At 44.4% G+C, this 23727-nt stretch overlaps 1 protein-coding gene and 1 long non-coding RNA gene across 7 annotated transcripts in view; one reads left to right on the forward strand and one right to left on the reverse strand.

Moving 5' to 3' along the window:
• SCAF8 (SR-related CTD associated factor 8) overlaps positions 1 to 10433 on the forward strand; it is a 147062-nt gene extending 136629 nt beyond the window's left edge. For 3 of the 5 annotated variants that reach the window (XR_013379852.1, XR_013379849.1, XM_077897940.1), the window contains one exon: positions 9318 to 10433. The gene's annotated coding sequence lies outside the window, so the exon portion shown is untranslated. Of the gene's footprint in view, positions 1 to 3808; positions 3960 to 7717; positions 8091 to 9317 lie in introns of those variants that run through there. The other 2 variants (XR_013379841.1, XR_013379846.1) reach the window with 2 other exon arrangements.
• Positions 5064 to 19875, reverse strand: LOC144314172 (uncharacterized). 2 transcript variants are annotated; one of them, XR_013379969.1, is made up of 4 exons: positions 19741 to 19875; positions 7551 to 10044; positions 6012 to 6119; positions 5064 to 5534 (listed from the first exon to the last, which is right to left on the reverse strand). It is a non-coding gene; the product is annotated as an uncharacterized LOC144314172 (long non-coding RNA). The 2 variants fall into 2 exon arrangements; XR_013379968.1 differs by having other exon boundaries at positions 5064 to 6119.
• Positions 19876 to 23727: the final 3852 nt, after the last annotated feature.

Genomic DNA, 23727 nt, shown 5'->3' on the forward strand with positions numbered 1-23727 from the left:
CTTAGCTCCCCTGTCTCCTGGCCAAACAACTTATGCCAAGAACACCTAACCCTGTCCTTGTATTTAATCCAGTTCTACCATGCTGCCTGGCCAAGGGTGTAGACTCTGCTGGTCCATCCTTCTGCTGGACCCAAGGAGATTACTTTAACAGCTAACCTATCAAACTTATACAAATGATAAATGTACTAAAAACCGAGAGGGGTTTTGGGGTCCTAGTTCTCAGTGTGTATATGACTGGGGGAGGAAAGAGGGAGAGACTAAAACAAATTATTTAGAATCGACTTGTGTTCCTGACATTTTTAGAACACCTAACACCGAAAGGAAGGGGTGATTTTGTCTTGAATTATTATTTGTAAAGTGGATCAGGCTTTCCTTTAGTATGCATTATAATTTCAGAGAGGGATTCAATTTTCCAAAAATATGATGCTAAATGAAGAGCATTAGGTATCTAATCAAGAAAATAGTCCCTGAGTTCATAAGCGGAGAGTTTCATTTTAGGGAATCCCCCAGGAGTGGATCCCTAGAGTGGATCCAAGGGGAGGCTGCATTTGTCATGGCCTTAATTTGACTTGATTCATTGATACATCTTAAAATCATTGTAGGACAAGTCTTTCCCAATAAAAGTTGTGTATATGTTAGATCAGTGGCCTTCGAACTTATGCCAGAATCTGTGAGGTCAGAGTGTGCAGGATCCTATAAGGGCCTGGGAAAACTGGCTTCTACCCAAGCTGCTTGGCACTCATGCGTCTGACACACTGGACTCTCACAGCTTGGAACTAGGAAGCTAATTATAAACTAATGCTCAAGTCCCTTAGCATTCCTGGCTCTAACATGTATGGTTTCAGCTATTCCAGGCTGACTCGTGGCATGTAATAATCTACAATTTTGCCAAGGCACAGATGTGAGTTAACCTTCATTGCAAGCCAAGTAGGCAGCAGTGTATCACTTTGTGGGTGAGCGGGCCCACCTGGCCTTTTTCTACTCATTATTGCATACCTGTTTGAGGGGGAAATTAATACTACAATGGGATTTGTGATTTGGGGGTCTGGTAACATCTGAGAAGTATCCTTCCTCTGATGTTTAAGGTATTCTGGGGAAAGACATAGGACTCTGGACAGCTGGATGGAATGCAGGTGCCATAGCCCAGGGGGTTATGAGATATGTCCTGGGATGTTCTGTGTCGTATCACCTCAAGAGCAATAGAGGGATTTCTATGTGGGGAACAGATGTACATCAGCTTTCAAACAGTGCAGATGAAGAGATTTTCTTATCCCAAATCCTGGTCAAGTCTTCTGAGAAATATGATTATAAAAGCAATCTCAATTCAAATTTTTTTAAAAAGTCGTATCCCATTCTATTCTGTGTTTTCACATTTGCCCAAGATAGGTGTCCTGAAACTGTGCTATTTGTAGAAGAAAGAGTATGTACTAGTGGTTCATTAACTTGGGTCATGTTTGGAGTCCTCTGTGAGCTTGTTAAATAGAACACTGTGCTTTCCAGATAGCTATCATTCTGTTTAAAAAATAAATAAAAAGACATGCAATTCAGATATAGTGTTTGTCCCTGACATCAGAATTACTACTCTGTGTGCTGAGGGGGCCTCGGTTACAGCCCAGTCAGGCAGATGGTTGTTTGCCGTGGGGTAGCTGGTCCACGTCCTCTCCGCACTACAGTTTAGGTATAAAGATGACCCTGCTTGTTGCACTTGCTACTACTGCACTGTGTTCATTGTGGGGATGTGGAGCCCCACTGCCTTAGTTATTTGTTTTTTTTTTTTTTTTTAAGATTTTATTCATTTATTTAGAGAGAGAGAGAGCCACGCATGCAGAAGCAGGGAGGGGTGGAGGGGGAGGGAGAAAGAATCTGAAGCCAACTCCACACTGAGCACAGAGCCTGGTACTGGGCTTGATCCCACGACGGAAAGATTATGACCTGAGCTGAAACGAAGAGTCAGGTGCCTAACTGACTGAGCCACCCAGGCGCCCCAGTGCCTATCTTAGTTATTTTATGTGCGCATGAGGAAAGACTGTGGTACAAAGACAAATACCTGCAACTCAGATAACTTACCAAACAGGCATGAACACGTTTCTTGGTTGCATCCTTCCACACACATGAAGAGTAATAGTCTCTCTCCCTTTTTATTTTCTTTTAATTTCACTCACTTAACCTTCTGGTGGTTCTTTTAAACAGCAAATTTCTGATTAAGTGTTTATTCTAGATAAGGAGATAAAGCGTATACATAGAAAGGAAAGATCTGATGTAGGCATAGCTGAGTCCACAATGGGGGGCAGCCTGTGTCTGAGCTGGGCTGGTTCCTGGAAATGCTTTTCCTGCCACCTGTCCCTCCAGCCCTGGGGCCTCGCTCCTTCAGGGCTTGCTGTCCACAGGGCTGGGGGTGGACGTTCCTGTCCTGAGAAACTCCAGTGGTCACCTTCCCTGGGGTTGCGTTTTCTGGCGTCCAAGAAAAGCGAGTAGCTTGTCATCTCCTTGACTAATTTTTGTCAATTCTTTGCCACTGATTCAGTTTGCAAATTAGTTTCTGCAGCTATTAAAAAAAAAAAAGAGAGAGAAAAAGAAAAGCATCTGCTCAACTGGGTGGCCATATAGTCTCTCCAATTCAGTTGTGATGACAGCTGAGGACACCAGATTGAATTTGCCTTAAGCAAACTGGATATATGAAAAATTGAACTTCTTTTTAAAAAATGATGATTGTTCACTTTTCAAAAGGTTCCTTTGCCTTATGAAAAAGATTACAGTAGGATTTCTTTAAACACCAACTTTTGCAATACTCTAAAAATGAAATTTAATCACTGCCCCGTGTTTCCAGAGCATATTTTATGTGTGATGGGAGCATACCTATAAAAAATATTAAGCCTTTTAAAGTTAGCTTTTAAAATTATGAAAAATATGTTATCTGATGGGTTCAAGTTTACCCAATAAATATTAATAGGTTTTGCTCCAGCCTAGGAGGGAGGAAGAATAATACATCCTACTACTGACCGTTTGAATGTGCTAAATTAAAACCAAGGCCGTGCATCATGTGACCTGTCCCTCATGAATCGTAGAGTGTCTGTTCTTCGAAACCCAAAATCAAACCTTTTAACATTTAAGCTGGAAGGAGAGCTCCCTAAAGCAAGCTCCTGTGTAAAATTCATTTGCATTGAGCATCAGTCCAGAGCCTACAGCCTCCATGCATGCAATTGAGATGATTCTACTGCCAAGGAAGCAAGTGTCACTGGGCTGTTTCTTACTCCAGAAGGTCTAGGTGGTTGGAGGTGTAACAAGTGGATTATTCAACTTCCAAGATGGCACTCAGTTTATTTCCTTTCATTTCTTCTGCCCTTTGCTGAGTAGCTGTTGGGACACCTGTGCCAAGGAGTGGGGCTCTGACAACAGCAAAGACAGACCTTGCCTTGCTCGCATGGAGCCTGCAGTCTGGCTTCCCATCCTGTAAGCATGGTGGTCTGCCCCAAGGTGATAGAGTGCTGCCCTTAACAATTTGCTCTTTTCTTCTTTCTCTTTCTGCTTCTGGTCTTCTTCCCCTGCCCCCACCCAAGTTCAAGATTTCAGGGTGTCAAAGCGCAGACTTACCAGATCATATGTGAATTGTTAACAGAGATCCTTTGTTTTCCTTTTATCTCAACAAGGGCATACACTTTGAATTTTTAAAAAATATAGATGTACTCAGGATCGTGAGTTCAAGCCCTGGGTTGGGCTCCATGCTGGGGGTGGAGCCTATTTTAAATAAATAAATACATACACACACACTGATTCTTAGTTACTTGTGGTGATTCTCTCCTGCAAACAGGAATGGCCCAGAGAGAGAATGCTGAGAAGTAAAGAGAAAGGAGGAGGGTAGTCTGGTTGTTGGGGCGGAGTGGAGAAGAGAAGGATCCTGACTCCATAATGGCCAGAGTGTGTGGCCAGTAGGATCGCTGACACCCGGATTCATCAGGAAGGTGAGGGGCTCTGGGCTTTTCATTGACTTTTTTGGTGTGTCACAGAGTAGCTCAGAGTCATGATAGGAGGGAGAAGATGATGGGAGCAGAGCTCCCATGGACCAAGGGAGGCTGGTGACAGGCCCTAGCCACTTGAGAAGGCCTCACAGAGGAGGCGGCCATCAAGTAGAGTGTCTTCAATAGCTGACTAAGTATCCAAGGTAGAGAAGGAGGGGACCAGCATACCAGGCAGAGGAAATGCAAACCTTTAGCTTCGCTCCTGTAACCTAAGAATGGGTGAGCATCTGTGCTCTGCCCTCCGTTGCCCGGGCTACCTGAGAACATGGGTGGCAGATGGAAGAATCCATATCCTTCCTGTCTCCTCTGTGATAGATATTTGGCACACAGCACCTCACTTAATCCCTATAGCTAGCCTCAGTGGTGGGTATTGATCCCCATTTTTAAGTTGTGGAAACTTGTGGGAGTCCAAGATTTGCCTACCCAATAAAAAGTAGAATCAGAGATGCAAGCCTGATGAGTCCGTTCTGGAGAGCACGTTTTGGCCAGGAGGCTGAACTGCTTCTCCTGTAAGTGAGTTTGCTGGAAGGGTTCTGATACATCTCGTGACCCCTTCCACTGGTTCACATGAGACTGGACTTCACCACCTGTGGAAACAGCTCAGTCTGTGATGGTCCAGAAGTCTCTTATAGTTGGGCCATTCAGAGATCTATATTATATTTGGATGATTTGTGTCAAATGGTGTAATTTTCCAGGATATAATATCCGATACATTTATATTAATGAGAAAGGGACATTATAGGATATACAGTGTTTTGTAGGACAAGAGATCAGAATGTCATCAAGATTCCCAATCTTTGTGTGCCCTTGGGCAAATGGGAGCCCTTTGAGCTTCAGTTTTTTAATGTTTAGAATGAGAATGTTGTGCCCTGCAATCCCTAAGGTCTGTTTTTGCATGACTATGATTGTTCTGTTTTGTTGGGATTAAATATGCACACAGATTATACACACAATACGTATGTGGATGTGACGCAAGAAAGAAAATGTGATCTCAGTTTAGTAAAGGAGCCATGGGTATCCGTCATCATAGAGAGAAACTTCCCTAATAGGGAATAATTGCTTTTATTTTATTTTAATTATTCTTACACTTAGTACTTGGAAAGACCCAACTTCATACTGTTCTAATCTAATGGGACGTCGCTCCACACATTTTAAGTAGGTTTTTAACTACAGAACAATGAAACATTAGCAAATGATGTTAGAACATGTCTGCACACACTGATACTTTCAGATCTGTGCCAGCCATCCTGCTCCCATATGGGCTGACCAGACGGATCAGCTGGACGAGGCAGATTGGGGTCTGGCATCCATGAATAACTCTGGCACTTCCTTTTCGACGTGGCAGGGCAGGCTGGCTGAGGCTTGGATCTGAAAGTCTGTTTGCAAGGACCTAGTTTTCTTGGTATTTCTCCATCATCTCCTTAGCCCAGCGGTGATGAATCCCATGCCTTGGTGCTGGAACAGATCGCACTCTGGGTAGGTTTTCTGCGGCTGGCTTCGTAATCTCACGCCTTCTCCCTTTGGAGAGAACAGGAGAGACGAAGGCAGTGAATTCTGGTTGGTCAGCTTTGCTGATCGCCGGCAGCTCTGATGAGAGTTTTGCTGAGGAAGAAATGAAGATTAATGCAAAGGGGGTCAGAGCCTCTCTATAGATTCTCTTTCTCAACTGTAATTTAGAAATGATTCTCTAGGCTTTAGGCAGTTTCCAGCCTGCTCCGATGGATCATTTGGAAATCAGAACAAGTGTACTTGAACGGGGTAAAATATGAACTAGGCCACAGAGCCTTTACATTGTAATTGACGTTAATTTCTGTTCCTCCTTGCAGCTGGCCTGCCCGGGGTGGGTTCTTTACAGTGAGTAAACACTGCCCGGTCTTTACTCCTTCACACTTCTGTCACCCCAATAATTGACCCAGAGACCAGACCACTGTTTCTAGAACGGGGTTTCGGCAAGTAAGAAAGGATATGGCTGTCCTGGAAGCAGGGGGGCCTCGCCTGCTGTCCTGGTCACCGCTGGCCTCTCATCAGCAGTCCTGCACTTAGGTCACAGTATGGGGTGGCCATTCGCATGTCTCGTAGCCTGGATATCTGGGGTGAAGCAGCCTGTTAGAGGAAGGGCATAAAATACTTGGCATCAGGCATATTTGGCTTGAAGTCTGTCTCTGACACCTTGTACCATCTTGGCTAGGTCACTTAAGCTCCTTGAACCTCAGTTTTCTGGCTTGTAATGTGGGAGTAACGAAACTCGCAGCATTGCAGGGCTGTTTGCCTCAATGAAGTGAGGCATGTGTGTGAATTACCAGGAACCAGCAGACCCCGCCACTCACCAGTGAGTTACAGCTATAGAAGGACACCTCCATGTCCATTTGCCTTCATTATGCCCATTTTATAAAAGAATAACTGCATTTCAAAATTAAGTTGCAGCGAATGCATCATTAATGGCAACTTGAGCTGCAGAAGGCCAGTTCTAGAACTTTTACGATTGCTTCCAACTATTCCTCCCCTCCAGGTACTGTGTCCCAGTTTATTTAAAAAAATAAAAAAGTCATCTTTTGTGCCATGTTCTCACTGATAAGTGGGGGTTTTGGCCTCCTCTTTACAATGAAATTATAGCCATTATTCTGGGGTAGAGTGAAGCTCTTTGGTAATTGGGAACAGAGCTCACTCGCTCTTTAAGGAGCTTGGAGAAGCCACCTGTGCGGAGTGGGTGCTCAGGTGTCTTCTGTGACGAGGCTTGAGACAGAGCAGCTTATGGTGGGCTCTACACCTAAAGACGGAGCTCCATAACATGCATAGAACTTGGGGCCCCGGGGTGCAGAACACACGGCGACAGCACACACGGTGAACAGAAAGAGCCAGAGCTGGGGACTTGGAGCCAACGTGGCTTTCGGTTCCCGCTCTGCCCTTTGCCGTCTGACCCTGGGCAAGACGCTGGTCCAAACCTCAGTTTCGTCGTGGGGACAGTTAGATCTGTTTACGAGGTAGGCTTCACAAGGGCCTTTAAGGGGGGGGGGGGTGGTGGTAATAGCAACAACAAAACTATGCAGAAGAGATGAATATTAATAATAAATAATGAATTTGTTGATATCGGTGTCAATAGCCAGAGCCACAGCGTAGAGAAGAGTGCACACTGGCCAGGGAAGTGGGACCTGGTCTCATTCCCCTTGGGTGGCCCGGCCACTGGCATTCCCAGGTGACGCTGAGCAAGTCACCCAAGCCCTCACAATCTCGGCTGCTCCACATGTAGGCCGGGGGCCGGGGCCCCCGTTACGAGAGCCAGAGAGTTCATAAATGTGAAGACCGCTTTGAGCACTAAAGCGGTCTCCAAATATATAAGCTCTGTGACCATTTTCTCCACCTCTGATTGTTACTTGCACGAGTACCTGACGTGTTTACTTGTGAATGTCCACCTTTCGGGTGATGGATCATTTACACGCTGTGACAGCGGTTCCTAGGGGTACTTTGGATGCATACACCTCCCCGACATGCACGGTGTAGAAATACTTGCCAGAATCCCATAAAAAATGTACTTACTATTGGCTTATTTCAAGTTGATCAAGACAGAAATCTTGACTTCTCTAACTTGGCAGCACAAGACACATTTGGTCTGTGTCGGTAGGTACATGCGTGTGTTCGTAGATCATTCCTGTATGTCCCCCTGACAATTTGAGTGAATCTGTCTTTTTCGTTTTGTTTCCCAGTATGGCCTTGGTGCCTTTTACCACGCAGATGCTGATTTGCTCCGGACAATAACCCTATCCTCTTCACACCCTGGCCAATCTTAATCCAGACTTCGGGAAATGACTGTGACTTGAGAGGCTATAGCTATGATAGTCAAGATGAGCTGATTTTCATTGTCGTTTCCTCTTGAGTAGCTTTTAAAATGGCATTTGAAGGATCAACGCATTAGCGAAATGCTTAGGATAATCCGAAGTAACAGACGATATTTTGGTGCCCATTTTGTTTCATGTGGATCATTAACGCATTTCAGAGTTGTGTCTCCTCCCCTTATGCCAAACACACAGTGGAAACATGAAAAACCTATTCAGCATTTTTCTTATCCCACATCACAACTGGGATGCCCTCAAAAATAATTACAATAATATGATATAATATAAATAAATTGTTATTCTGGCATCGTCTAAGTTTTACCAGCCACAGAGGCATAAAGATCAAATTAGAATTACTAAATAGAGTTTTTCGATTGCTGAAGCTTATGATTTTGTTCCTAATGGAAACTAATTGCCCTAAATGTCCAAATATTTAACTTAATTCCTGGTTGTACCTATGGCATCTATGAAAGTCCCATTAAACTTTTCGACCCCAATTCATTATAATTTTCACAGGTTATGGTGAGGTCATTTTGTATTGTGGTTGAAAGCATCAGTTTTAAGGTCAGACTTCCTGTGTCTACACCTCACTTTGGCAATGCGTGCTTTGGTAATATTACTAGTTATAACTACTTAAATGAGCTCAACTAGTTGTATTTTATGACTATGTAGTAGGTTCTTACAGAATGCTTCTGTGTTCCTCTACTTTTTAAATGTGTTTTTCAGCTTTTATGGAATTATTTTTTAAGAAAACCAGCAGGTATGCCACCACCACCACCACCAAAGGCACTTCTTAGATCTTAAGACAGCAAAAGATGTGGAAATGGGTATTTTCAGAAGTTTATACCCATATAGCTTAGTGACATCATCACATAAGATTGTAATCGACTTCATGCACTATCAGATATTTTGTGACATCTCTGAAAGATCAGCTGATTCAAAACTCCAAGCAGAACTAGGACCAGAGCACCGCAGGTTTAGGTATCTTGTAAGTCTAACCACTGCTACAGACTGAAGTGGTTACACCTGGTTGTGCTCTGAATGGAGCTATGGAGGCAGGACCTCATGGACCCATTAATGTCATTGGATTGGCCTTCTCTTTAGAACTCATCCATTGGGGTCTTCCTAGTGTATACATGAAGGAATGACTAGCCCAGCAAGGTCAGGTGACACTGTTAGCTATTGGTGGAACCTCATCTGGAGTCTGGGCATGCTGACTTCCAGGACAGGGGTCTCTCCTGAATAATTCCAGCATGAGGAGAGAGATGAACATGGCATACTCTGGTTCTTCCTGCTGTCCTGGAAGAAGACATGGCTTTGTAGAGCACAGAAATTCTTCAAATATTGAAACATTTGCTGTTGTGTTGACACCATCTCTTCTTTAGGAATTATCTTGGAAAAAAAAAAAAAACTAGGGAAAGTTATATTCCATTGACCAGTGATGACCAGCTATTGTTCCTTTTGTCAACAGGCAAGATGATGAATGAAGTTCTGGCAGCTTCCTGTGTCCCAGGCCTTGTAGAAATAAATGAGACGTGCTTCAAAGTTCTAATGTGCATCACATCGGATCTTGTTTAAGGAAGCATTAAAAGGAACCCGCCGTTACCTATTGAGAAGGCTCTGTGCTCTCAGGCATTGTTTCTGATTGAATCCAGAGGTTGCAAGCATGCCTCCCTGTATTACCTGTTGGAGCAGGTTTAATTTTATAAATTTTAAAACAAACTCTATGAGTTTCCAGTTCATAATTGTTCTTTTTGAGGATGCACTCAGATGAACAGTATCGCATCTGTAAGAGATACGCTCTTCCACAGACCCGAATTGATTGGAATATAAATGGCAACAACCTCCATCTGTAGCATCATCCAGTACCCGTGATGGAAAGGGCAGATTGCGAGGAAACCCTTCCGAGGGGGAAAAAGTCACACTGTGTTGGAACTACAGATTAATAGAACCATAGCGTTAGTCAACCACGGCTTTTTTCTTGAACACAACATGCATAGACTGTAGTTCTTGACTGGTGACTTTAATCCATTATGAATCATCTCCTTGGACCTCTCAAAAATTGAAAGTCTTGAGCTTCCATTGAAAAAGCAATGCAGTTTTGAGAAGATCCAGGGTTCAATGTAGTCTTCGGGTTCATTCCAGCCTTCAGTGTCCAGTTATTACAAACAGCAGGTACCCAGGTGGTAGATGAGAACCTAGTGGGAGAGGAAGGAAAGAAACGACAATGAACGGGCATATTACATTGTATTATACACATACTTTATAAGTACATTTCTTATGAGCTTCTTATTCAGGCAGAGATTATAAAAGTTTGCTGCAAGTATCTAGACCAGGATTTGTGTTTTGGAAATTATCAGTGTTCACAATACCTGCAGGGAAAACCAAAAACAATGACAAAAACTCAAATGAGAGCACTCTTTACACCTAAAAGAATATTTTTTATCATTCTTTTGTTTTGGCTCTGTCACAAATTAAAGTGCTTGGCATGTGGTAGTCTGTGGTCTCTTGAAATTGAATCAATGAGAACCTGACACTTTCACAGGATGCTGTCACTTTGGACATTCATAATAAAAATTGAAACTGAGTTTGGTTGGTAGTCATTTACTTTGTCTTGGAGCTCAGCGCATCTTCCATGCTGCACCTTTGCTCTCGGCCAACCCATTTCTCTGGCCCTGTGTCTAGAGAGAGAACTGCACACATGGTTTGGGTCGTTCCGTCTCTTGCCCTGAATTATTGTTGATTTTTAGGTTTGAACAACCATCCTTTGTTATTTGTTGAAAGGCAGAGCTATTTATGAGTGCCCAGGTCATTTTGATTATGCATTCTACAACATGGATTAAAGATAATTCCTCTTCAGAAATAGTATACCTTTGCTTTCTTTGTTTTCTGCCTATATTTCTGTTAAATTGATTATAATATTATTATAATATATTTTGATATTTTTTAGTAAATAAGTCGAAAATTGGAGAAGGTAGTGGGTAACTTGGCCGCAGCTATAGGCTTTTTTTGTTTGACTCTCTGCCCAGTGTTCTAGAGTATATTTTTGCGTATTCCACAATATTCAGGCAAGAAACTTTAAAACTCCAAAGAAATCCAAACCTGTGAGCCTATTCAGATAACTTAGACCTTGCTTGGCACTAAATTTGATAGGAAGGTAAGAAAAGATACCTTTCCTTCTATTCTTTTGTAACTAAAGCTGCGCCTGGCAGAGAGATATGCCACTCATCTAGGTCTATGCTTGGCCACCCCACCTACACCCCCACCAAAAAGGAACAGCCTGGATTTGGGGATTCATATGGACATTCTTAGGCATCTATAAGCAAATGATTTTGGAATTCTTACATTAGAGAAAAAAGACAAATAGAAGATTCTGGGGTTCTTTAGATGGGGCAGGAAGAGAAAAAGTAGAAGAGCAAACAAACTTAAAAATAGGATCCTATTTTGGGAACTGAGTCCATGTGGGGTCCTAGCACTTAGCTGGAGGTGTCTGACCGAGGCGAGCTTTCTAAACCCCAAGAGACACCATAGTAAGGGCAGAGGTTGATGCTTTTTGTTCCCTGGATGAATTCCCTTTTCCAAAGCCTCTATCACCCTCTGCCTGAACATCTGGGCAAGTTCTCTTTGTGAATCAGTGTGAATATTTACGGGCACCCCCTTTCCCCCTTCCTTCTGTCTGCAGCAAAGGAAAGCTTTCAAAAAAAAATCTTGAGCTAGACTTTAAAATAATATTAGGTGACTTTGACAAACTGAAGCTCTTTGGTGTGTACACAATTAGAATCATTGATGTGGGTTGTTTTGGTTTATAAGTAAACGCTGGCCTCTCCCTTGAATTCTAATACCAAAATCTCATTCAAATGAGATTGTCTCAAGCAGTTCCTTTGAGGTTAATAAATTCTTCAGAGAGGAAAAAGCCTGAAACATCTGCTTCAGAATGGTCTCTGCTTGGGAATTGCACATAGATGATTACTTTTATCTAAAGTGATTTGTGTTTTAAATGATTTAAGAATACAAGCAGTTAAGAAAGTGATTGAGTTTGATGCTTTAGAAGAAAGCTTCTTTCCATTCATTATTAGTAATTTTCCTAAATCTACTATTTCTTGATCCAATTTTTTAAATTGGGGAATATTCCACACGATTGTGGCTGGCATCAAATCACATCATTTTTACAGCTGGGCTTTTTCAGAGGGCTGCTTAAGGATTACCAGGAGAGGAGCTTACTGCAGTGTTTAGACTGGGTCATAGTTATTGTTTTATAGATACTTACTGAATTTTTAGTAACTGTGAGAAACTTTATGTTTACTTCTCTTATTTCTGTTCTGAGATATGTATCTCTTTCAAAGCATTTTTGAAAAAGATTTATTTATTTGAGAGTGAAAGAGAGAGACACAGAAAGAGAGTTTGGGGAAGGGTCAGAGAGAGAGTCTGAAGCAGACTCTGTGCTGAGTGCAGAGCCCGGCCCAGGGCTCCATCTCACTACCCCAAGATCACGACCTGAGCTGAAACCAAGAGTTGGATGCTTAGCTGACTGCACCACTCAGGCACCTCTCAAAGCATTTTTTTAAGTCTCATAGAAAAAGACTTTACCTGTTGGCAATAAGGAAATAAAATAAAGCTCATTTTCACACGTTCTTGTGTTATTGCAAAAATAAATTATTTTTTAATCCAAAAATATACAGGCATCAAATGACTCTTATTATAGACAGCTTAGGAAAGAAGATTATAAACTAGAAGAAAATATATATACATTTTATTATCTAAGCTTTTTTTATATACAAGCTCAAACATCGTGCTCAAATATACTTTCTACGAAGACATTATAAATTTTAAAATCCACCAAAGGATCCACATTTCTAGAAATAAATGTGGCTTTCAGATGGCTTAGACTGTCAGTTATGCACAGTTGGGAAGGAGCTTGAATGCACCTTTTATAGATTTTGCCTGGGTGATCGTGGGTGACAGCAAAACTGTTAGTGAGTGGAAGTAATTGCTATTCAGAAGATTTTCTTTAAAATTTCTTATGAAGACTGAGCCACATTCGTGTTTTACATGATTTTAAAAGTCCCTTCATGAAGAGTTGCATTAATATTTAAGAGTCCGTCCCCTCCCATGTCGAGCACGTTGAGTAAAAAAGCCATGGCTAACATATCCATTGACACTTCTCTCTTATTACAACGTTCCCATTAGAAGAGTTCTGTGTTGCCTGTGTGGACGTGAGCACACGGACACGCACACACTTCGTGGGACTGGAGGCCATAGCAGGGTGACCAGAATCCGCTCAGGTCACAAAGAAGTGTAACTTCCAAAGCTGTGGCCTGCTGGGGAGACCACGGGGAAGGAGAGGCCAGCCCCGGCTGCTGCGACAAGAACTGGGGGAACAGCCCTGATGATGATGAGATCAGGGCTCTCATCTCTGTGTGAGAGGGCTGGCCATGGCCGAGGCCCCATCTCTTTAATGCCCTCTTGACTCTATCCTGCGAGTCTGGCTTTTTATGAGAATGCTGTACTTTTGTCTTCAAATACCAATATTCTTTTGTACATCCAACAAACACATATTTGGTGTTTACTAAATGCCCGGTGCTGTGAGCAGGGGTGGTGCCAGGAGTTAAATAATGCCTGGGCTTATCATCAGGATCTGCCTGTTGAAAAGGAAGACAGATGTGTGTCATATATTAAACAGAAGATGAATGCAGAAGAGCTCACATAGGCAGATAGAAACCACATGTTTCCCTAAAAATGACTATTTTATGAGCTCAACTTTCCACTGTAGAAAAAAAAAAACAGTCTGTTTCTCTTTTTTGCTATTTTCTAGCCAGTAACAAGTTTATCGTTTATTTGGTTTTCAGAATCGTAGGATTATATTTACTTATATTAGTGAACCACTCCTATGCAAAAGTATAGTATTTCCAAGGACCTACCCAATTTTCAGTGGCCTAGCAGCAATGTTACTTGGGGTAAGATTACAGAAATATGTTCTCAGTGGACATTCCTCACAGCAGATTCTAAACAGGACCCTCTCGTTTTCTAAATCCATAAACATTAGTGAGGAAGCAAAGTACCACCATCCACGAATGCTGCAGTGAATTCAACATGAGAAGTGACAAGCTTCAAATGTAAGTGGATGGAATGAAAAACTCAAACTAATCTCAAGCACAATGACTTTGGCTTTACAGTCTTTGGAAAATTATAAATAGAACACCTGAGACACCATCTCTACTATCAAACCACTAGATCAGAGTTTCTTGAGAGATCTGTCTTATTTAAGAAAAAAAAAAAAAAGACAATGGAACAGAGATAGACTATAAGGAGACAGTGGGAAGCAATACAGAGAAAGTTTTTCTTGGCCCACATTTTTTCTGAAGTGAGTTTGAATTTCCTGGGGCCATCTTAACAGTTCACAAACAACAAGGTAGGTTCCCCTAGATCCCTGTAACAGTGAACTGATGCACCCCAGAAGTAGAGTTGACACAAGTGTTTTTGGCCTAGTTATATTGTACTTAGATATATTACCATTAAATCCAAAAGAAGAAAACAAAACCAGTAGAAAACCAGTGAATCGTGGATTTCATTCATCGTTGGCTTGTATCTTTATCTGAGGAAGAAAGATCCATCAAATCTAAGTATGGGAATTTTACCTAACTGAAATATAAGACTTGTGATACATAGATTTGATTTGGAAATTCAAATGTTTCCAAATGATGATGAACATGAGGCCCATGTGGACAATATGTATTACTTCAAATAAAGTGAAGTATTAACTAGGGTAGGTGTTGAACCATCACTAAATCATTTGTTAATTATCCTTTCTTGGACTTCAGCCAAGACATAGCAGTAATATTCCATTCAGCCAAAATTCTACCTACCATCCAATAAAAGCAGTAATTCCTCAGTATTCTTGACCATCAAAATTTTCGAATTAAGTTTCCACAAGATAACATCACAATAAACTATTCCTAGCATAGTGGAGGGTTGATGCTTCTTTAACAAGCTTCCAGTTTTTAAGGAATTTAAATATATTTCTTAAAGGTATGAAAACAAGTGTTCTGCATATATCCCCAGCAGTCTTTGCTGTTGCAAAAGGCTCTCAGAAGCTTCCCCTTGCTGGTGTGGAGGCGGTGGGCAGCACCAGCCACAGAGCCTGGTGCATCTAGAACCAGCTTCTAACTATGATAGACATGAAGGAAACAGCCACTCTCTCCCCAAGGGCAGGGCAGAGAGGAATTCTACTTAACAGAAGCATGACACTCAGTGTGTTTCAGTTCATCTCTTAAACACTGAGACGCTAAAAACCAGCCCCCCATTTGAGTCATCTACACCTGCATCAGGGAAGCTTCTTCTTCCCATCAGGTTTCTTCCATTGCCCATAGAGAAATGAGATTCTTTGATTCATGTGCATCTCTTCAACTACTCTTAGCTTGCTCTTCAATTTGCTGGTTTTTCATTCCTTTCTCTTGGGTTATTTGTAAGTGCTTGCAGCTGAAGATGCTTCCAAGGCTTTCATAGTGGTTCCCAAAACTGCCTGCTAGAATCACCTGAGCAGCTTTAAAAATATATAGATGTTAGATAGATAATAGATAGATGATAGATAGATGATAGATGCCTATGTCCCTTCCCTACAGATTGTGATTTCTGGGTGTGTGCTGGGTGGGCATTGGGAATTTTAATAGATTCCTGGGGGGATCCTAAGGTTTGGATGAGTTTGGGAACAGCTGGGCTACAGGAAGGAAAGGAAAGGCTTGGTACGCCTAGTCCTGCATCGTAGCTCGGCCTCCTGCCAGTTGTGTGGCTGGTCATTTAACCTTGTTGAGCCCTGGTTTCCTCATCTGTGGCGTGGCAACAATCATGCTGGCAGTTTTCTCCTCTGCATAGGGAAAAATGCCGTTTATGTTAACTGATTAGTGACAGCGCATGTAATGCACTTGTTGCAGGAAGTGGTGGTTGGCATTATTTATCCCCAGAGTACAATCGAGCTTAATGCATTCCCAAGACTTGGAAGCACGCTACAGATGAGTAAGTGGTGTCAGCTTAATGAAAGTGAAAACGAGTAGGATGACAGCCAGGCACCCTGCCCCATGGGAGCTTCCCCGCCTGCCCCGCCCCCAGCCCCCGATAACTGAGTTGTTCATCTATGGCTAGCCGGTTGGAAAGAAATGATATAGCGTTACACTCAGAGATAGGGCTATTGTGTCCATCTGTTTTCCCAGGATGGGGTGAGTCTGCCCAGGGCTTTGGGAACAGGATCTGCCTGGCAGAGCAATCAGAGGAAATCTGGGAAGTGGACACTTTTGAAAGGCCAGCATGGTCCATGAGTTGGTGGCACATTTGCTGATGGCTCCTCACCACAGCCCAAGGCACATCCATAAGGTTAGATGTGAAGGGAAGTAGGGGTGGGGCTGCCATGCGCGCCCCACTCCCCACCCTACCCTAGGCCCTCGCCCATTACAGTCTGATTGTATTTTTCATCTCTTCTCTCCTCCAACCATTCTTATTTATTGCTTTATATTCATCTGAAATAAGCAAAAAGCAACTTCATTCATTTTATTTTTTTAGACATTTTATTTATTTGAGAGAGAGAGAGCATGAGGGGGGCTCAGAGGGAGATGGAGAGGTAAACTCCCTGCTAAGCAGGGAGCCCAATGGGTGGCTTGATCCCAGCACCCCGATTTCATGACCCGAGCAGAAGGCAGATGCCTGCCTAACCGACCAAGCCACCCAGGCGCCCAGGAAAAATTAACTCCTTTTAAAAAAAGAACCACAAACATGAAGCCTGTTGGGATGAAGGTGGTTCCTGCACACAGACCTTGTGGAGGGACAGAAAGCCCATCGCATCTTGCCTAGTGTGACCTTGGGGAAGTATCTTTTGTGGCGGAGGAGAAGGGAGGTCAGTGGTGTGCGTTCCCTCCTGATGGAACCCTAGAAAGGCAGAGTGTCAGAGCTGAGAGGCACCCGAACGAACAGCCATCTGAACCCCAGGGGTTCCTAACAGTGAACACGCTGAAATTATATGCGAGATCATAGATGTACTGAAATGTTCCTTGGATGAGGGCCATGGCTTTGCATCAGATTTGCAAAGAGCTTGGTAATCCTCTAATACTCAGGGACCAAATTTATTAATAAGGAAGCTTGAGAGCCACACTGGCAGCTAGGAGCAGCGTTAGGGGCCAGAGTCAGGGCGACCACACCGCGCTGCGCCCCCCGGCCCCCCAGCTCCAAGCGGGGCTGGAGCAGCCACGGCCTAAACCACAGGTTCAGCCCAGGTCCGGCCACGCTGATGGGGCGCAGAAGGCAGGGCCCATCTCCCCTTAACTGAGGACATCATGTCCCCTGAAGGCACTTGGGAAGAAGGTGGAACCCCCGTAGCTGCGGCAAATTCTCATTATTTTAACCTGCCAGGAGGCATCGTGGGGTCAGAATCCCAGCAGGGATCTGGGCGGGTCTGAAAGAGTTGGGGCCACCTGCTGTGGAGGGTCGGGGTCTCCCTTCGGCTGCAGTAACAGAACACCATCCACCGGGGCCTTATAAAGCACACGTGGACTTCCGTCAGTCCTGGAGCCTGGGCAATCCCAGATCCGGGCGCCGGCACGTCTGGGGGCAGGTAAGGGCCAGCTTCTCCCGCCCCGCGCCTGGGGGGAGGGACCGGCAGGTGGCTCTGGGCCTCTCCGTGCACGAAGGCTCTGCCCTGCCGCGAAGCACCTCCCAGAGGCCTCAGACTCCATCACGTTGGGGATCAGGTTTTCAATTTATGAATCTGGTGGCGGGAGGGGGCCACAAACATTGTCTAGAGCATTAGGCAGAGGCCGAGAGGAAGAAGGATGGTTCGGTGTTTCTTCTCCTTTCTTCTATGTGATTTGGTTTTCGTGTGGGCTCGTTGGCCAAAAAGAGGCCTGGCAGGATGAAAGAATCTGACGACCGACTCTCTTAAACCCTGCCACCAGCAGGACCCCCTTAACAATGACAGAGAAAACATAGCCACGCGGGGCTGGCTTGCTGTGGTTGAGCTGCAGGTGCGGGAGTGTGTGGGATCCACTGGGAACACTTATGGGAGAGGCTTGGAGGCCCCCCCCCCCCGGGAGAGGGTACGATCTAGTGGATCTAGTGCCAACAGCCCAGCTCCCGATCAGTGCCTGCTCCAGCGCGTGCTAGCATCTAACCTTCACCTCCTCGAGCCTTCGTTCCCCTGCTGTAAAGTGGGGACAGCTCTGCCTCCCTAGCGGGATTGTTTGAGGACAAAATGAGAAAATGATTGAAAGTAGTTTCTGCGTCTAACGGATCCCACCTGTGCTGTTGTTGAACGTACTCTGCAGTGTGGAATCATGTCGCTTTAAATTACACTTGATGTCATTAGGAAGGAGGGAATCAGGCCCCATCATTCAAGTCCTGAGGCTCGGATGAAAATAAAAGATCTTGAATGATCGCCTTTTGTTTCCCTTTCATGTCGCACTCATGCGGCTGACCTCCAACCTTTGATCTGTTTTTTAATTACCCAAGTAAGGAGAATACATTCTTGTTATGAATGATCATAACGAGCACAGAAGTTTGTAGAGTAAAAGGTGACTGACTAGTCCATGTTTTTCTAAACCAACTTGTAATAAACTTTCTAAGTAAAGCCTAGAAAATGTCTGTGATATGCATCTGGGCTTTTTTACATGTCGATAGACCTCGCCTAATATCAGGGTTTTCTTGTGACAAGGGTTTGAGGAATTCTGGGTCAACTTTGCACAGGAAATAGTATTTCCGCAGAGGGTGTTTCCACCTCTGGAAAGCTGGAGTGTCCCAGCAGCTCTGGCATTGTTGGGTGCAAGAGTCTGACTTTGGCAGAAGACATGGGAGGAAGGAGAGGGGAGATATAGACTGTTCTGGGGGATGGTGTTTCATCATGAAGGCAGAGAATTTGGTGCTACTGTTGCTGGAGCTCAATAGGAAACCATTAGGGGTGTGGTACTGGGGACCAAGGCCAGGCTGACCCCAGAGAGGGCTGGGCTGCTGCTGGCACAGCCTATGCCTTTCTACAAATTACAGTAGGGGGCCCCTTGGTTCCTATGGTTCACAGCGTGGCAAGAAGAGCAGCACAGCTGCGTTTCAGCTCCTGCTTACCCCCTCACAGGTGCACTTGTGCAGTGCACAACTTATACAACCGTGCTCAGCAGCCCCAGGACAGACCCAGGAGTTCAGCCATTCTACCCCAGCCAGGAAGAACAAAAATAATACCAAAAAGCCAGGATCCTGGTCACTTACACCCAGGTTTTGGACACATGGTGAGATGGAGGAGAAGGTACTGGGAAGATGGAGAGGTTAAGGACATTCCTTTTCAGATCATGGAATGTATCTCCTTCAAGTATCCGAGGCTTTGTGGGTGTTCTCAACTTCTCCAATCCCTCTCCCCTCCCTACTGCTGTTCTCTCAGATTCTTCCATAAGACAAGATCTGCTCACTTCCTCATTCAAAGGCCTTGCCCTTCCTACCCTAACCCTAGAAGCATGACTTTGCTTCCAAGGGCCCCAGAGTGACCTCTTCATGGGTGCAGTTGGAGGAGGCTCATCTAGAGCCTGGCACAGGGGAACACCAAATCTCAGGTCATGGGTACCTGGCCTCATGTTGGGCGGCCTCTGGTATGTGAGGAATAAATGCAGATTTGGGTGCCTCTGAGAGCACCCTTCTCTGTGTCTTGCTCTGTATGTGCCATGTGTTAGTTTCCCTCTGTCCCCACAAGCTACGCCTCTTCTCTTTACATCTTCTCCCCTTCTGTCCCTTATAAGGACACTCGTCATCAGATTTAGAGCCCACCCAGATAATCCAGGATGATCCCATCTAGAAACCATAAAATACATCTGCAAAGACCCTTTTTCCAAATAAGGTCACATTCACAGGTTTCAGAAGTAAGCACACAAACATACCTTTTGGGGCCACTGTGCAATCCACAACACACCATGATCCCAAGCCTGAATTATGTCTGAATGTAATTATCCCCTTTTCCCTAGGGTGGCTGCCCAGTGCCTTCATACCAGCCCTGAGTAGAATATGAAGTGTTCTGGAATGTCACTTGAACAATGCTAGGACACCACTGACTACAAAACAGAATTCCATCTAAGGTTCCAAGCTTGTGTCCTTAGGAAAGACCCAAAGATCCTTCGATCTGTGCTTTCCTCCTTACTTTCACCATGTTTCCTAATCCAAATGACCATCCTCCCTTCTCTGAATTATTACAACATCTTCCTCACAGGCTTCCTGCATCTTCCTTTCCTTTTTTTTTTTTTTTTTTTTTTGCATCTTCCTTTCCATATTGCAAAGGAATTATTCCTGAATGTAAATCTCATTGTGCAAATACACAACACACACAGAGACATCCACACACCTGTTCCCGTTGCTCTTGAGAATGAAGCCCAGATCCCTAAGGAGACCCACACAGGGGGTCACTGTGGTGATCTGGCTCTGTCCACCTGTCCAACCTTCCATTCCATACAAGGCCCAGCTCTCAGACCTCGAGCCACACTGCTGTGCTCTGGGTCTGGGGGAGATGCCCTGCTCTAAGGGCTTTGGCAGCCCATAGTTTTATTTCAAAGGCTCTTAGCTCCTATCATATCAAACATGTTAGGATGCACCCATCTGCTTCATTAAGTATTTTTTGGTGCAAAGATATTTTAAAAGCTTTCGTATTTCAGCTTTTGAAATTATGTGACTACGAGTGACTCCTTTAAGAGGACCACCTCTGGGTGCTTGAGAAGTCTCACAAAGGGAAGGCATCCACACTTGCGCTGATTTTAAAAAAAATACAGTAAAATATTTATGACCACTCATTTCTAACTCAAAATGGTGACAAAGTGTTTTTTGTTTGTTTGTTTGCATTTTATTAAACAGCCATTTCAACTTTGTAGGGTTCTTTTTTTTCATATCTTGAGGATAGTACATTGTTTTCAGATCTCATAGCTGTCAGGCAGTTAGTACTGAGATCATGGGAATATTGGGTTAGTCAGAGAATGTCTGATACTTAGTCCCAAGGACACTCATTACTCGTGTCACTTGGTACCTCAGGGTCTGTGTTGCTCAAATAAGCACTGGAAGCCTCAGAATGCCTGTTCAGCTTTTGATTGGTAATCTGGACTCTAGCCCCATAAAAAAATAATGTTCAATCATAGACCAAATTGATCATTTTGATTGTTTCTAGAAAAAAGACAAGACTTAAAAGTGATTTGGCTAGGTAATCGTCTTATCAAACTTTGAATGTCCCACTAATAGCATTCTGCTCATTCCTCTAAGCTTGGCCAGCTGGTCCTCCCCTGTGGAAGCTGGTATCATGTGTCCTCTGCATCTTGTTCAATGAATCTTGTTCATTCTAGAAACATTTGTTAAGTTCCTACTAAGCAAAGAACTCTGTGCTTGCTATGGAAGACACTAAAAAGCTGAATGAGGCACAGGGACATGTCCTGGGGATGGTTGGAAGGACCAATGTAATGCTTCTACAAGGGAAGATGCGATCAGTGGCTTACTAGAGGAACAAGTGCTGTGCCGTGGAGAGAAGAGTCAGTGTTTTGAAGGCAGAGGACAGGGATGGAGATGGATTCGTGGAAGGGCTGTCATTTCAAGCTGAGCTTTGACAATGGATAGAGGTAGAATGGGCTTCCAAGGTAAGGAAACACCAGAGCAAAAGCAGGGAGAGGGGGACATGCATAGCAGGGAGCAGTAGGGAGCTCTCGGTGAGAAGACAGGGTCTGCGTGTGGAGTAACAGGACTCGTGATCTGAGCACTCGTGATCTATACCTTCTGTCTTCTCCGCCCACCTGGGGGGCAGCGTTTTGTTCATTTGTTTAAGATTTCAACAAAGGTATCAATTCATTTAAAAAAATCATATCTAGGGGCGCCTGGGTGACTCAAGTGGTTAAGCATCCCACTCTTGACTTTGGCTCAGGTCATGATCTCAGGGTCGTGAGATCAAGCTCTGCACTGGGCTCCATGCCCAGTATGGAGTCCGCTTCAGGTTCTCTCTTTCCTTCTGCACCTAACCTTGCTTGCACTCACACGTGCTCTCTCTCTCTCAAATAAATAAGCAAATATTTTTTAAAAGATCATAGCTAACATAGGGCAGGCACTGTCTTGTACCAGAAATGCAACAATGCGCAGAACAAAGTTCCTGATTTCATAGAGCTTTAAATCTAATTGTAAGAGACACATTGATATGATCTCCTAGGTGGTTATAGGTGCTACAAAGAGAACAGTCTAGGGTGGGGGGGAGGGATGGAAAGGCAGGGGGAGGCCATGGCTCATACTTCCTGTGTAGTGGTCAGGGAGGACGTCACTGATGAGGTGACACTGGTTTGACTAGAGATCAGGACGATGTAGGAAATAAGCCAGGGTTGACAGACTGGAAAAGTTAAAGGAGGGGGCGCCTGGCTGGCTCAGTCAGTTGGAGAATGCAACGCTTGATCTTGGAGTTGTGGGTTCGAGTCCCATGTTGGGTGTAGAGATGACTTAAAAATAAAATCCTAAAATAAGAAAAGAAAAGTTAGAGGAGAATAAGTGAAGTTTGCTGTTTGACACCATTGTGTCTGTTTCTGTGGTTGACAACGTGTGGGTCTCCTTTTCCAATGCCCGAGAACCGTCTTAAATACATCGTTCAGAGTTCAGCTTGGCCAGGAGGCTGTGCTGAGCAGGCCAGAGCGGCCTCGTCATGACACGGGCATTTCTGGGAAGGCTGTTGCCCTCCCGAGTGTGCATCTGCGAGTAACTCCATAGGAGGCCTGACTTCAGAGTCATCCTCATGTGGTCTCAGCTCCATCTCCACCACCAACTAGCTCTGGGCCACCAGACCTGTGGCTGAACCTCGCTGAGCCTATTTTCCCGTCCCCAAAGTGGAGGTCAATAAGGTGAATAGGTATGAAGCCCTCAGCGCAGTGCCTCCTGCAAACGATGTTTGCAGTGGACGTGGCCAGTGCTTGCAGTGAGAGGGCAGTGAGAGCAGTGCCCAGAGGATGCATGGTCCCGGTTCTGTCTATGGCCCCGGTGCTCGTCCCCCACCCCAACTCCCCAGTGGTCTAGGGCCTCTTTCCTGGAACAGCCTGTGGTATTCCCGAGGCCAAAATAGGACCCTGATCCTTGTATTCCATCCACGGTAAGGATGAAATAAGTGTTCAATGGAGAAGCAAATCACGGACTGTGCTTCAGCTGGAAAGGGCTGTGGAGCAAGTTTTCCAGAAGAGAAAATTATCTTATCAAAGTCTCAGGAAATTAATTTCTTTTTCTCAAATCTGTTTTGACAAATTCTTCGTCATTGCCTTCAAATTCCATTTTTATAATAATTAGAGGAGCATTGCAGAGATCAAGGATAATCAATTTTTTTGTTTTTTAAGAGTAGCTCTGGGTTTTAGCAGTAAAATGTGCCTAGCTTGTAGGGTCTCACATATTTGACCGAAATACACAATGTGGCAGGAGTGGGGACGCAAGTGACAAGAGGCAATTGCCTCTTTCCAATTGTCAGCTTCTAGTTTCTTGCCCTGCCACTGGCCTTGGGGATCTTTAAGATCAGGCTCCCCTTTGAGGGTTTTACTATTTCCCCTACATACAAGGAACTCTGAGATGAAGGGTGGCACGGGAACTCAAGGTACCCTATCATTATTATTTTAACCTCTCCACCACTGAGCCCAACTCAGGGGCAGTGGCCATCAGGGGACAGATGCTGCCTCGCCATATGGGGACCCCGGCTTGAAACAGAGAATCTGATCGCTAGACAGGCCAGGCCTTATGACTGCCTCTCGAGGACAGCCTTTAGGGAAACAGAGGGGCCCTTTTCCAGCCAGTGTCTGAGTATCTTAGGAGCTCATCATCCAAGAGGCCATGATGATCTTTTCGCTCAAGCCCGAATGATCACAGTCATATGTTAACCAAAACTC

The sequence above is a fragment of the Canis aureus genome, chromosome 1, assembly GCF_053574225.1.
Source record: "Canis aureus isolate CA01 chromosome 1, VMU_Caureus_v.1.0, whole genome shotgun sequence".
NCBI classification, from domain to species: Eukaryota; Metazoa; Chordata; class Mammalia; order Carnivora; family Canidae; genus Canis; species Canis aureus.